This window comes from Momordica charantia, assembly GCF_013281855.1.
Source record: "Momordica charantia cultivar OHB3-1 chromosome 1 unlocalized genomic scaffold, Mcharantia_2.0 BLBB01000001.1, whole genome shotgun sequence".
Lineage (NCBI taxonomy): Eukaryota > Viridiplantae > Streptophyta > Magnoliopsida > Cucurbitales > Cucurbitaceae > Momordica > Momordica charantia.
The window spans coordinates 6,495,833-6,507,635 of NW_028275157.1; positions in this window are offsets into that span (position 1 = coordinate 6,495,833).

The following is an 11,803-nucleotide window of genomic DNA, read 5'->3' on the forward strand; positions in this document are numbered from 1 at the left end:
GAAGGGTACTGAAACCAAGTTGCTGATCACCTGTCTAGATTGGAATCCCCGCTCTGTGATGATGGAACTGTTATACGTGAACAGTTTATTGACGAGCAACTCTTGCGAGTTGATTCAGTTCCGTGGTATGCCGATATAGCAAATTATTTGGTAAGTCGAATAGTTCCTTATGAGTTCAACAAGCAACAGGTAAAGAAATTTCTAAATGAAGTTCGATGTTATCGTTGGGATGAACCTTTTTATATAAGCTAGGACCTGACAATATCTTACGCAGGTGTGTCGCAGAAGAAGAGCACGAGGCGATATTAGACGCTTGTCATATGTCTCCATATGGAGGACATTTTGCAGGACACAAAACCGCAGCCAAAGGTTTGCAAAGTGGGTTCTTTTGGCCCACTCTGTTCAAAGATGCACATAAGTTTGCCCAGGTTTGTGACAAATGCCAACGGACAGTAATATATCTAAACGCCACGAAATGCCTCAAACCCCGATCCTGGAGATTGAAATATTTGATGTGTGGGGTATAGATTTTATGGGTCCATTTCCATCTTCTAATGGTAAGCTTTATATATTGTTAGCAGTAGATTATGTTTCGAAATGGATAGAAGCTATTGCAACTGCTACCAATGATTCCAAAGTTGTCATTCGTTTTCTGCAAAAGCACATTTTTACGCGTTATGGAACCCGCGTCGTTGTCTGATAAGCGATGAGGGGGCTCATTTTGTGAATAGGTCTATGCAAAAGTTGCTGACTAAATACAATGTGCGTCATAGGGTTGCAACAGCATATCATCCTCAGTCGAATGGGTTAGCCGAAATATCTAATAGGGAGATAAAAAACATTTTAGAAAAAACTGTAAATCTTAACCGTAGGGATTGGTCTTTTAAGCTTGATGATTCACTTTGGGCATATAGGACAGCATTTAAGACTCCCCTCGGCATGTCCCCCAATAGGCTAGTTTTTGGAAAAGCATGTCATTTGCCTCTTGAGCTAGAATATAAAGCATTTTGGGCTACTAAGAAATTAAATTTTGATTTGTTGGCTGCAGGTGAAGCGAGGAAGTTACAATTGTTGAATTAGAAGAACACAGGCACTTTTCTTATGAGAATGCTAAGTTGTTTAAGGAAAAAACTAAACAGTGGCATGATAGGCGTCTTCGGCCGAACAATCTTCAAGAAGGTGATCTGGTTCTGTTATTCAACTCTAGGTTGAAACTTTTCCCTGGAAAACTTAAGTCTAGATGGTCTGGTCCCTTTCAAATTTTTAAGTCTACCCATATGGGGCAGTGGATCTAGTTGACTCTAAGGGAAATGTTTTTAAAGTAAATGGGCAGAGACTTAAGCCGTATTTTGGAGAACCAGTGGATAGAGGAAAAACCTCTATTCAACTTTCAGGTCAATAAATTTTGCGAAAAATGTTTTTTCCTTCTTATTATCCGTTTTGAAAGAACAAAAGTAAAGGAAGGAAGTCTTTGTATCTTGTATTTTCTCTTTGTTTCATTATAAAGCTTTTCTTATTAAGAGAATGTTTTTGAAAACGTTGAAAAAAAAAAGAAACAAAAAAGAAAAAAAAAGTTGAAAAAAAAAAAAAAAAGAATTATGCAGGCGCCTGGCGCCTGCCCTGTTTTTCCAGCATTTCGAAAACTCTCAGGTTCGAGAAGTCGTGCAACATATCTACAACTTACGGACTTCATTGGAATTTGCGGTTTTACCTTCATGGCCTCCAGCGCTAGCTGCTATCCTTAGTCATCCATCTCCCAGCACTGACACTGATCCTAGTCCACAACCTCCGACTTCATGAAGGGGAGGTTCCTTCTTTGCTATTTTTTGTGTTTTATTATTCTTTTGTTAATGACGTAGTTTGCATATTCTAGCATTACTACGCATGTTTTTTTTTTGTATTGATTATGTTTCGAGCTCAGTTGAAGCATGAATAAATTAGTATCGTTATATCTTCTGATCACTTAAAGTATGCCTTCACTTAACCTTAGTTTAGCTTTTCACATGCCTATTTTGAAGCATCTGTGCTGTGCATGTGATTTCATGTCGATGATGATTATAAGAGATTGTTGAGTTTTCTGTTCTATGCCTGACTAAGCTTTGAGCTATTTCCTTTGTTTATGTGATAAACTCATTTTCTTTTATGTCTATTTGATCTTTACAGACTTTAAGCTTTTTCTTTGCCCCTATATAGGAAGTCCTTGTCCTTTTTACTGTTAAGCCTTTTTCATCCCGATGCAAAAGTCTTTTCCCAGTGAGGACACTGTCTCTCTTAAGTTTGGGGGGGACAGTCGTTGTGTCAGTCGTTGTTTCAGAAAGATAAGGTGTTATTTATATTTGAAAAATCATGCTATTTTCTTTTGAAAAAGAGTCAGTTGGAAAGAAAGAAAGTGTTGAAAAGCACTTAGCTTAAAAACCGAGAAGAAAAAGAAAAAAAAAGAAAAGAAAAAATAAGAGAAGACAAAAGTTGCAAAAGAGTAAAAAGAGTCTTGTTGAGAGAAAATAGAGTGGGGAAAAGACTTGTGTTAGAAAGAAAAGAGAGTGGTAAAACAATGAGAGTTAAAGAAAATGTAGTTATGATTTCCGAGTCCTACTGTAGACACCCATTTAGTTTTAGGTTGGGTGTTGACTTTGAAAATAGCAGTAAGGATGGTGATAAGTGACTTCGTGTTTCTCATTGTCGTCGTTTTATTGACCTAGCTGTTAGTTTCAAAGTCTTTCTACGAGTAGCTGTGGTTGAAACCGATGTTAGTGTGTGGAAACCTCAGGGCTAGTAGCCGGTCTTTCAGATGTAAAAGTCTTAGTGTAAGAAGGGAGTGTGCAGATTCCTTAGGGTATTTGAAAACGTTTTCTGTTTTTGAAAGAGAAAAAAGATTTTGAAAAGAAAAGTTTTTATCATTTCAAACTTGTTTATAGTGACTAAGTTTACAAAGGCAATAGAATGGTAGGCTTTGACATCTTTTCCCTGAGACAATTTATGATTGAACATCTCGGTTGCTTTTGCTTTTCCTTGTCCATGTGTTAGAAAGCTGATTAAAGTTGCTAAGTTTTGCTTGAGGACAAGCAAAAAGTTAAGTTTGGGGGTGTGATTACGCTTGTTTACATGCGTAAAAAGAAGGTTTTAGATGCTGTTTTTACTATGTTTCAGCTTTGTTTCGGACTTTTTCTCGATCGTTTGAGTTCCAATTCATGCAAAATTCATATACTATAGTTTGTGGATGGCTTATGTTGTATTTATGACATTTTAGGACCATTTGGGAGTGCAAATTAATCAAAAGAAGCGAAAAGACGGAAAAACCTACCTGGGAGGCGCCAGGCGCCTGGGATGCCTGCAGAAAAACAGGTTTTCTTCCAACTTTGCCCTTAATGAAACGCGTCTTCCAATGCGTTTTGGTGGTTCCAACTGATGTATACGTGTAGAAGAAGTGTTCCACTATCAGTTTGAGCACGATTTGGTCAGTCAAAAGAAGTTGGAAATGGGTGATTCACCATCGTTTTAGGACCCTACCTAACCAATTCTGCACAGCTATAAATTCCAGCAACTTCTCCACCAAATTCAAGCCTTGCTTCCTTCTCTTGATCATTTTTAGTGTTTCTTTGTTGCTTTCTAAGTACTTTTGAGTTGCTTTCATTAGTTACTTTTGGTTTTTAAATCTCGAGCACTTTACATTCCTTTATTGAGCTTTGTTTTGTTTCCATTTGTACTTAGTCATTTTCTACTTATTCAAATCTATAAAAATCCAACACTTTGCTTATCTTCCCTTTGCCTTTACTTTATTTTTAGTTAGAGAGTTGTGTTTTTGGAGGAAGAGCACGTGACACTCCCCTTTGCTTGAAAGAGAAGGGCGAAGCTCTCAATCCCGATAAAAACTCTCCGTTAGTTAACTTTTGTTTTTCACACATGCATTCCACATTCAACCATTTTACTTGCTGTATTTTCTTCAATATGTCTTTCTAAATTCCCGTCTCTAGCCCGGTTATGGATAGTTAGCCTTTTATGTCTAAAAAGGGTTGCTAAGAAGTAGTGTTTTTTACTTTCCATTCATTGCTCAACATGTTTTCCCAAAAAAGTTAGGATTTAGAGAAGGCCACTGTAAGTCTTAACAAGTCAATACTGAAAAGGTTGCTTATTTGCATTGTTGAGTGGTTAAACCGAGGAGAGGAGCGCCTTAGACATAAGGGTTTCCGCTTAAGTAGCCTAGACATAGGACCTTAACCCGAGGTTGCGACTATTTCTATCCTAAAACTAAGATATATCTCATAATAGACATATTAGGGAATGTCTTAGAACTTTGAACTTGCTTAGACATAAGTAAAGTGAGAAGCGTAGTCGTTAGTTTCTAAAGTAAAATGCATATTATCCTTAGCATGTCCTTGATTCTTTGTTGGCTAACTTGAAGTAAATCGGGCTAGGTTTTATTATTATAAGTCCAAATCCCAAATCCAAAACCATTATTTGTGACCACTTCCCATTTTACAAGAATCACTCATTTCAACATTCACTATTCTTTAAAACTTCAGAGTTTGGAAATTATTTAGAAGTCCTTGAGGATCGATACTTGGATACTCCATCCATTTTATATTACTCTGACAGGTGTGCGCTTGCATCTATATAATTGTTACCACGCTTAGTGCGTGCGTTCAGCATAAACACCCAGTCATTGCGCCTGTATTCTTTAGGTCAAATGGCATGACCTTATAACAATACATGTCTTGATCAGTTATGAAGGAGGTGTGGACTTTGTTAGGCTCCTGCATTTTTATTTGATTATATCTAAAGTAGGCATCCATAAAGGTGAGCAGCTTGTGCCCGGCCGTAGCATCTATGAGTTGGTCGATCCTTGGAAGTGGGAAGCAGTATTTAGGACATGCCTTGTTAAGATTGGTAAAGTCTACGCACATTCTCCATTTCCCGTTAGATTTTTTAACTAAACAATGTTAGAGAGCCACTCGAGATACAAAATTTCTTTTATGTATTCAGCTTTTAAAAGTTTGTTGACTTCCTCAACTATTACATCACTTCTCTCTTTATTTACAGGTTCTATTTTTTTTCTTGACAGGTTGGAATGGTGGATCAATGTTGAGGCGGTGCACCATTATCTTCGGATCAATACGGGACATGTCTTCGCGAGACCATGTGAACACATCCGAGTTGGATCTGAGGAAGGAGATGAGCTCTTCCCTATCAGCGGCCCCCAGCCTGGTGCCTATGCTCACTTACTTCTCTGGACTGAGCAAGGGGACAAGCTCCAGCTCTTCCGTTGGTGCAGGAACTTCACAATGGCTGCCCTTGGGCTGCTCGTCCTCATAAGGTAGGACGATCTGGTTGGGCAGGGTTGCCTCTTCTTCCAAGGCACAAACTGTCGATCCCTTGAGTGCTGAAGCATAGCACTCCCTAGAAGTCTTTGCTCTCCTCAAACCATTCCAACCCCATTAAAGGTTGAATACTTCATGTTTTGATGAAGGGTCGATGGAATGACTCGAAGTGAATGGATGATTGGCCGTCCAAAGGTGGCATTGTAAGCCGATCTACCATCAATCACCACGAACTCGCCATCTAGGTGACTTGGATGTCGCCCTGGCCAATTGTGATGGAGAGGTCGATGCATCCTTCAGAGGTTACCGATTCCCCTGCAAATCCAACTAAAGTGGACTTTTCCTGAGTTGTGCCCTACTCCATCCCAATGCTATGTAAGTGGTGATGGACAAAATATTGGCAGAGGCGCCGCCATCGACAAGTACTCTTCTGACCTGAACATGGTCGATCAGAGAAGAGATCACCATGGCTCGTTGTGGTGTAGATGAACCCCTTCCATGTCGGAGTCAGAGAAAGAGATGGGGCAGGTCGGCTTCTGCTTCTAGATGGTGCACACCTCACGCCTGGCTTCTCTGGCAAGCTCCTTCCTTTTATTTCCAGATTGGCCCCCACTTCGACCTCCAAACATAGTGTTGATGACGGCAGGTTGGTCATCTCTCCGAGGTTGCGCCCTTGTACGGTTTCTCTCATCTTTCTTTTCTGCCGAGCTCGATCCCGACTTGCCAACATATTTTTTGAAGTAGCCATCTTGAATCAAGTCTTCAATTTGGCACTTCAGCTTTCAGCAACTCCAGGTATCGTGGTCGTGGTCGTGGTGGAAATGGTAATACCTGTCCTTGTTCCCGTTTCTCAAGATCTCCTCTAAGCTTTTCTGGGCGTTTGAAGAGCTTTTCCATCCCTGTCTCTTCGATGTTGGTGAGTATCTCAGAGATAGGAATGGTTGTAGGAGTATACCTTTCATAAGATCGGCCTCGGCTTGAACCCGAGTCTGACCTTCTGTAATCGGATCGGCCCTGGGAGGGCTGAGAAGATGACCCCTTGTCCATAGATTTGGAATCAGACTTCCCTTTCTCTTGATAATTTAATTTCTTTTGATCAGACTTATTTTCCGTTCGACCTGTTTTCGTTATGAGCAGCTTTTGCCCGTCAATGACCTTCTTGGCCTTTTTCAAGATCTCAAGAAAGGTGGATGGTGCTTCCTCTCCCAACTTGACCGTCAATGTCTCGTCGGCCAGGCCGGTGAGAAAGTAGCACATGGCGGAATCATCCTAGCAGTGTGCGACCTTGAGCTGCTCTTCCTGGAATTTGGTCATGTACTCTCTAAGTGTCTCGCCTTCCTTCTGTCGAATGGTGGCGACATGGGTGACTGTCTTCCTGTCATAGTGCCGAGAATAGAATTAAATTATGAATTCCTTCCTTAGCTGACTATAGGTCGAGATCGACCTGATCGGCAACCTTCTATAACAAAGTCGAGCACTCCCTGTCGAAGCGATCTGGAATGTTGGCATTTGATGGCGTCAGATGCCGCCTGGAAATCCATGAGGCCTTTGAAGACCGCGACGTAGTTCTTTGGATCCTTGGATCCATCGTAAAGCTTCATGGCGGGCGTCTTGAACTTGGGGGAAATGGGTGCCTCTAGAATGTCCGAGGTGAATGGCGAGTCACCCATCTCGCCATCATCGAATGGGCTCTCTTTCTTCTCGCACTCCCTTTGAGAGTCCAACCTATGCGTCAAATTTATTTTTCATTAGGTCAAACTCGTTCCTCGTAATCCCCACTTCAGGCGTTAACGGATTGTAATAGGATTGGGCTTTGAAGTTCGACTTCTTCTGGGAGTAAGAAGGAGAAACATCCGCGCTCCGTGAGGCGGAGTTCTTATTTTTCTTCTCAGTGAGGACCTTCCTCAAGTCGTTCTATTGACGACTATAATCGACCCATCCGTTGTCTCCAATGTGCTGGTCATCATCATCTGAATGGAGGGGAGGATCTTGATCGTCTCCGTCGTATTACAGATCGTCCGTTCTGCCCTAGACCCTGAATTAAGACCCAGTTCGGTTCGCCTGTATCATCTCATTATAAGTTTCCTCCACGGTGCGCGCTCGATTGCGAATATCATCAAGCTCCCGCTGGAGGGTAGCGTGAACATCAGGATCAATCGTCGGTACGATCCTTCGACGCTCCACCTTGAGGTCTAGGCGGGCCTCGGATGGGTAGGAGGCAAGGTTAGATTCGTGTTGCAGGCCGACCATTAAGGCTGGTCGCCCCCTGGCATCCTTGAATCTAGTTTTCCGCCACCTTGGCATCGACCTCGCGCTGGAGGTCGTTATTGCCATTTAGACCTGTCGGTCTGCTGAGTTAACGGAAGTAGCTGGTCGAACCATCTCGGATTAGCTTGTGCTAGGGATGACTTAAGTTGTCATTTCCCACAGACGGTGCCAAATGTTTATGCGAAGAAATGCACAACGTCAAACCTTGTTCAAGGTCGAACTCAGTCCAGGCTCCAACTTGGATCGCAACAAGAAGACCTGCACAAGAGGGCAAAATCTCCGACGCTCAAGTCAGTAAGTAGCTTGTACTCAATATTAAGTTCGAGGAGAAATTCGATACCTGGTGCTAAAACGAGGCCCTCTATTTATAAGTTTAGGCTCCGACAGGCGTTTACCTTGGTTGGAGTTAAGGTCTAACCTGTCGGGTCCCGTAGGTCGAACCCAACCCAAGCAATTTTACCCATAATACTGTCGATTTGTCAAAAGAAATAACAGCTAAGTCTTCCACCTCGGAAGGGCAAGGTGGAGCTGCATGAGTATTTAAACGGGAATATATCCTTTGGCGAACCACTGTCCTCCAAGTGGCAATCCAATTTCCTTCCCCCAAACCGTAATGAAAGAGTTTGAGCAACTGTTGCAATTAATGGAGCTAACTATGAGATGGGTCATTGTATCTCTTAATTGATGTAGCAAGAAATATCTGTTCATGTGACTTTAGTATCAAGAATGCTTACAAATTGATTTTACCATATTTATTGGGTTAAGTTTTTATTATTGCATTGACCTCTGCAGCACCCACTACAATCATTTTAGATCTGGTTGATTGCAGTTTTGGTTTTTTTTCTTTTCCTTCTCTAATATAAAGAAATCGTAAAGTACCATATGTTGGAAGGACAAACCAATATTATAGTTTGGTATAAGACAAAGTTCAACAACATAGAGTTATCTCACGATTTGTTCATGAAAGTCAGCTGTAAATTATTTAAATCAATTGATAGACATATTTGATAAATCACAGTTGATTATCCTTTTGATTTGATGTTCAACAAATTTAGGCTAGCATATGGTTTTTTTTATCTCGATTTTTGGTTCTTTATTACTGGTTTTTGGGTTCCCTTTGTGACTGGTGTGGATTTTGTTATATGGTAATTAGTTGGACTTAGTTAATTCGTTATTCTATGTTAGTCTACTGGTATATTCATTCTCTTCTGTATATTTAAAGGATATTTCAGAGTCGTGCCTCAGATTATACAAAGCTTGTTTGTAATGTTTTATTATTGCAATTAATTGAGTCAAAGTCGAGTAAAAAAGTTTAAAGATGTTTAGTTTCTAGTTAACCCAAAAAAACTTACCTGGCAACCTTAATTTTCTCTCTCTTTCTATGTGGGTCTTGCCAATATATAATTTAAAGTTTGACAATTTGCTTGTCCCTTGAACGTAAAGAAAGTACAATGAAATAGAGATAGAGATCAGTCTAAAGAAATAGAAAGTAGAGAGAAAGAGAGATGCTTGGTTTATATTAAGAGGTGCTTAAAACGATTTATTTATTCTATTAACGACATCATATTATTAGGTTCTAAAATTCTAGAGAGAGGGGTGGGTGTTGTTGGATGGTAGGTACTCTCCCATTTATGTCACAAAAAAAAAATCCATCAAATAGAGAAAATCACAAAAATAAATTAAACACTTATGAGCAGCAAACTAACAATAGTTTTAGAAAAACATATTTCATAAATGCTCTCCTTATGAAAATGCATTCAACAACTCTTTTCAAACAAAATTTCAAAACAAACAATTTTCAACAATCATCAAAATTTTGAAATTAATTTTCATAAAGAGCACACAATTTATGGCCAAAAAGAATCTAAACAAATTCTTCAAAGTGAGTAATCAATAACCATCAATAATAATATTTCTCGAAACTCACTATCCTCCATATTTTCCAAGAAAGCACAAGGATATAACAAGTATCTAATTGACCAAAAAATCAAAACCTTAAAATTTATTTAAGAATCAAGAAATTTGGATAAATTTAAAAATCAATCAATTAGATAAACACCAACATTAAAAACCAATAATCCAATATTCAAGCAATAAGCAATAAGGATTATGGATAAATCTCAACAAAATTTACCACATACTTTTAAGCATTCATTCACTAACTCATAAATAATTAAGTAAAAAGATTAATGCCAAAAATATTCCCACTTTTAAGCATTCATTCACTAACTCATAAATAATTAAGTAAAAAGATTAATGCCAAAAATATTCCCAATGTACTCAAGGGCATTTAATCTAATCAACAATAAAATTCATTAAACCAATTCAATATTTTCTAACCCATAAAAGAGATAAATTTCCTATAAAGTATATCAATAGCATAATAATAATGTCAAAGAAATAATTTAAAGATACCGAAAAAGTCTTTTTCCTTCGATGTATTCAAGCAAACCATAATAGTTGCTCCATTTGAATTAATTTCTCAATTTGAAGTCCAAGCAACCACTAGCTTCTTGAAATTACAACTACACAAAGAAAGCTCAACCAAAAGATTTTGGTACCCATTTATCGAGTCTTTCATTGTTAGTGAGAATAGATTTTGGAACCGATTTCAAATTAGTTCCAACATTTTTAATATTCATTTTTGGCAAATAACAAGTATTGAATTTATAATCAATTTTTCCACAATCATTTGACAATAATTTTTTCTTATCAAAATTATTTTGCACAATATTTTTTCTTAGAAAAATTCTTATTTCTTAGAAAAATTCTTCTTTGGAGAATTTTTCAATTCGAAACAATTTGGTCTAATATGACCTTTAACTCCACAAAAATGACATGTAGGCACAAATTTTGATTTTACAAGCATATCTGTGGTCTTTTCATGTGTAGATACAAATTTAGTACTATGCACACATTTATATTTGACATGAATATGCTTAGGCACAAATTTAGCATTAGACATATAACTACTTGTACCAGAAGCATGTTAGGCACAAAATTCAATTTTGTATGCATATTTTTATCATTTCCGTGTTTATGCATTAATTTAGCACTTGTATTGAAATTTGAAGCATTGGATTTATACAAGTAACAAGAATAACCTATATGTCCATACTTGCCACATGAGAAACAAATAACATTATGCAAGGACTTATTTTTATCAACAAATTTATGCACTCTACTTTTCTTTTGGAAATTTTCTTTTGCAACATTGTGAGCATTTACTCTTTGAGAAAAATTTATTCTTGAAGAAGTAGTAGGAGTATATTTCAATTTAAAGCACTTCGATCTAATATGACCTTCAATATAACAATAATGACAAATAGGTACAAAACTAGATTTAGCATTCTTAGAATCAACATTATGCATATTTAGCTTAGGCACAATAGGAGATGCTTTAATAAAGATAGTTTTAGAACCAGGAGTAGAGTATTCATCAACATAGCCTAAACCTCTTTTATCACCGTAAGGTTTGCCTACTTCGATTATTTTGTCTAATCTTTGAGAACCTATTGTCAACTTCTTAATAGAATCTTTTGCAATTTCAAACTCTTTAGTGACAAGCATTTCTTTTTCATTGAGCACATGCAAAACATCTTTTTTTTTTTCACAATTATCACATTCAAGAAATTTAATTTTGTCAATAAAAGAAATTTTTTCTTTTTCCAAAGATGTATTGCTAGCTTCTAAAATATTAATTTCATTTTTCAAACTTGCAATCTTATCTTTTAATTCCAAAGAAAGAGATTCAATTTTCTCATTTTTACTTATCAAACCATTTAATTCAATTTTTAATTCACACGACAAAGATTCGAGATCCTCATTTTCTTTTTCAAGGAATTTAATTCCATCAATCAATGCACGTTTTTCATCACAAGAATTATCCACCTTCTCATGCAACAACACATAATTAGCTCTATTTCTCAAACAAGCATTTTCATGTATCAAAGATTTGTTTTCTATGGACAATGACTTATACTTCTTTGATAGCTTCACATATTTAGAGCTAACTTTTTTCTAAATCATGTATATTTTCAAAAGCAACAAACAATTTATCATATGAAGGGGGTTTATGAATTACCTCATCGTCATCACTTTCAAGATCGCTCTCATTGTCCGAATGAGCCATCAAAACAAGGAGGATCCATCACATTTTTCTTTTTCCATTTCATGGAATTTTTCTTGATTTTGAGAATTATAATTCTCCTTCACGTCAA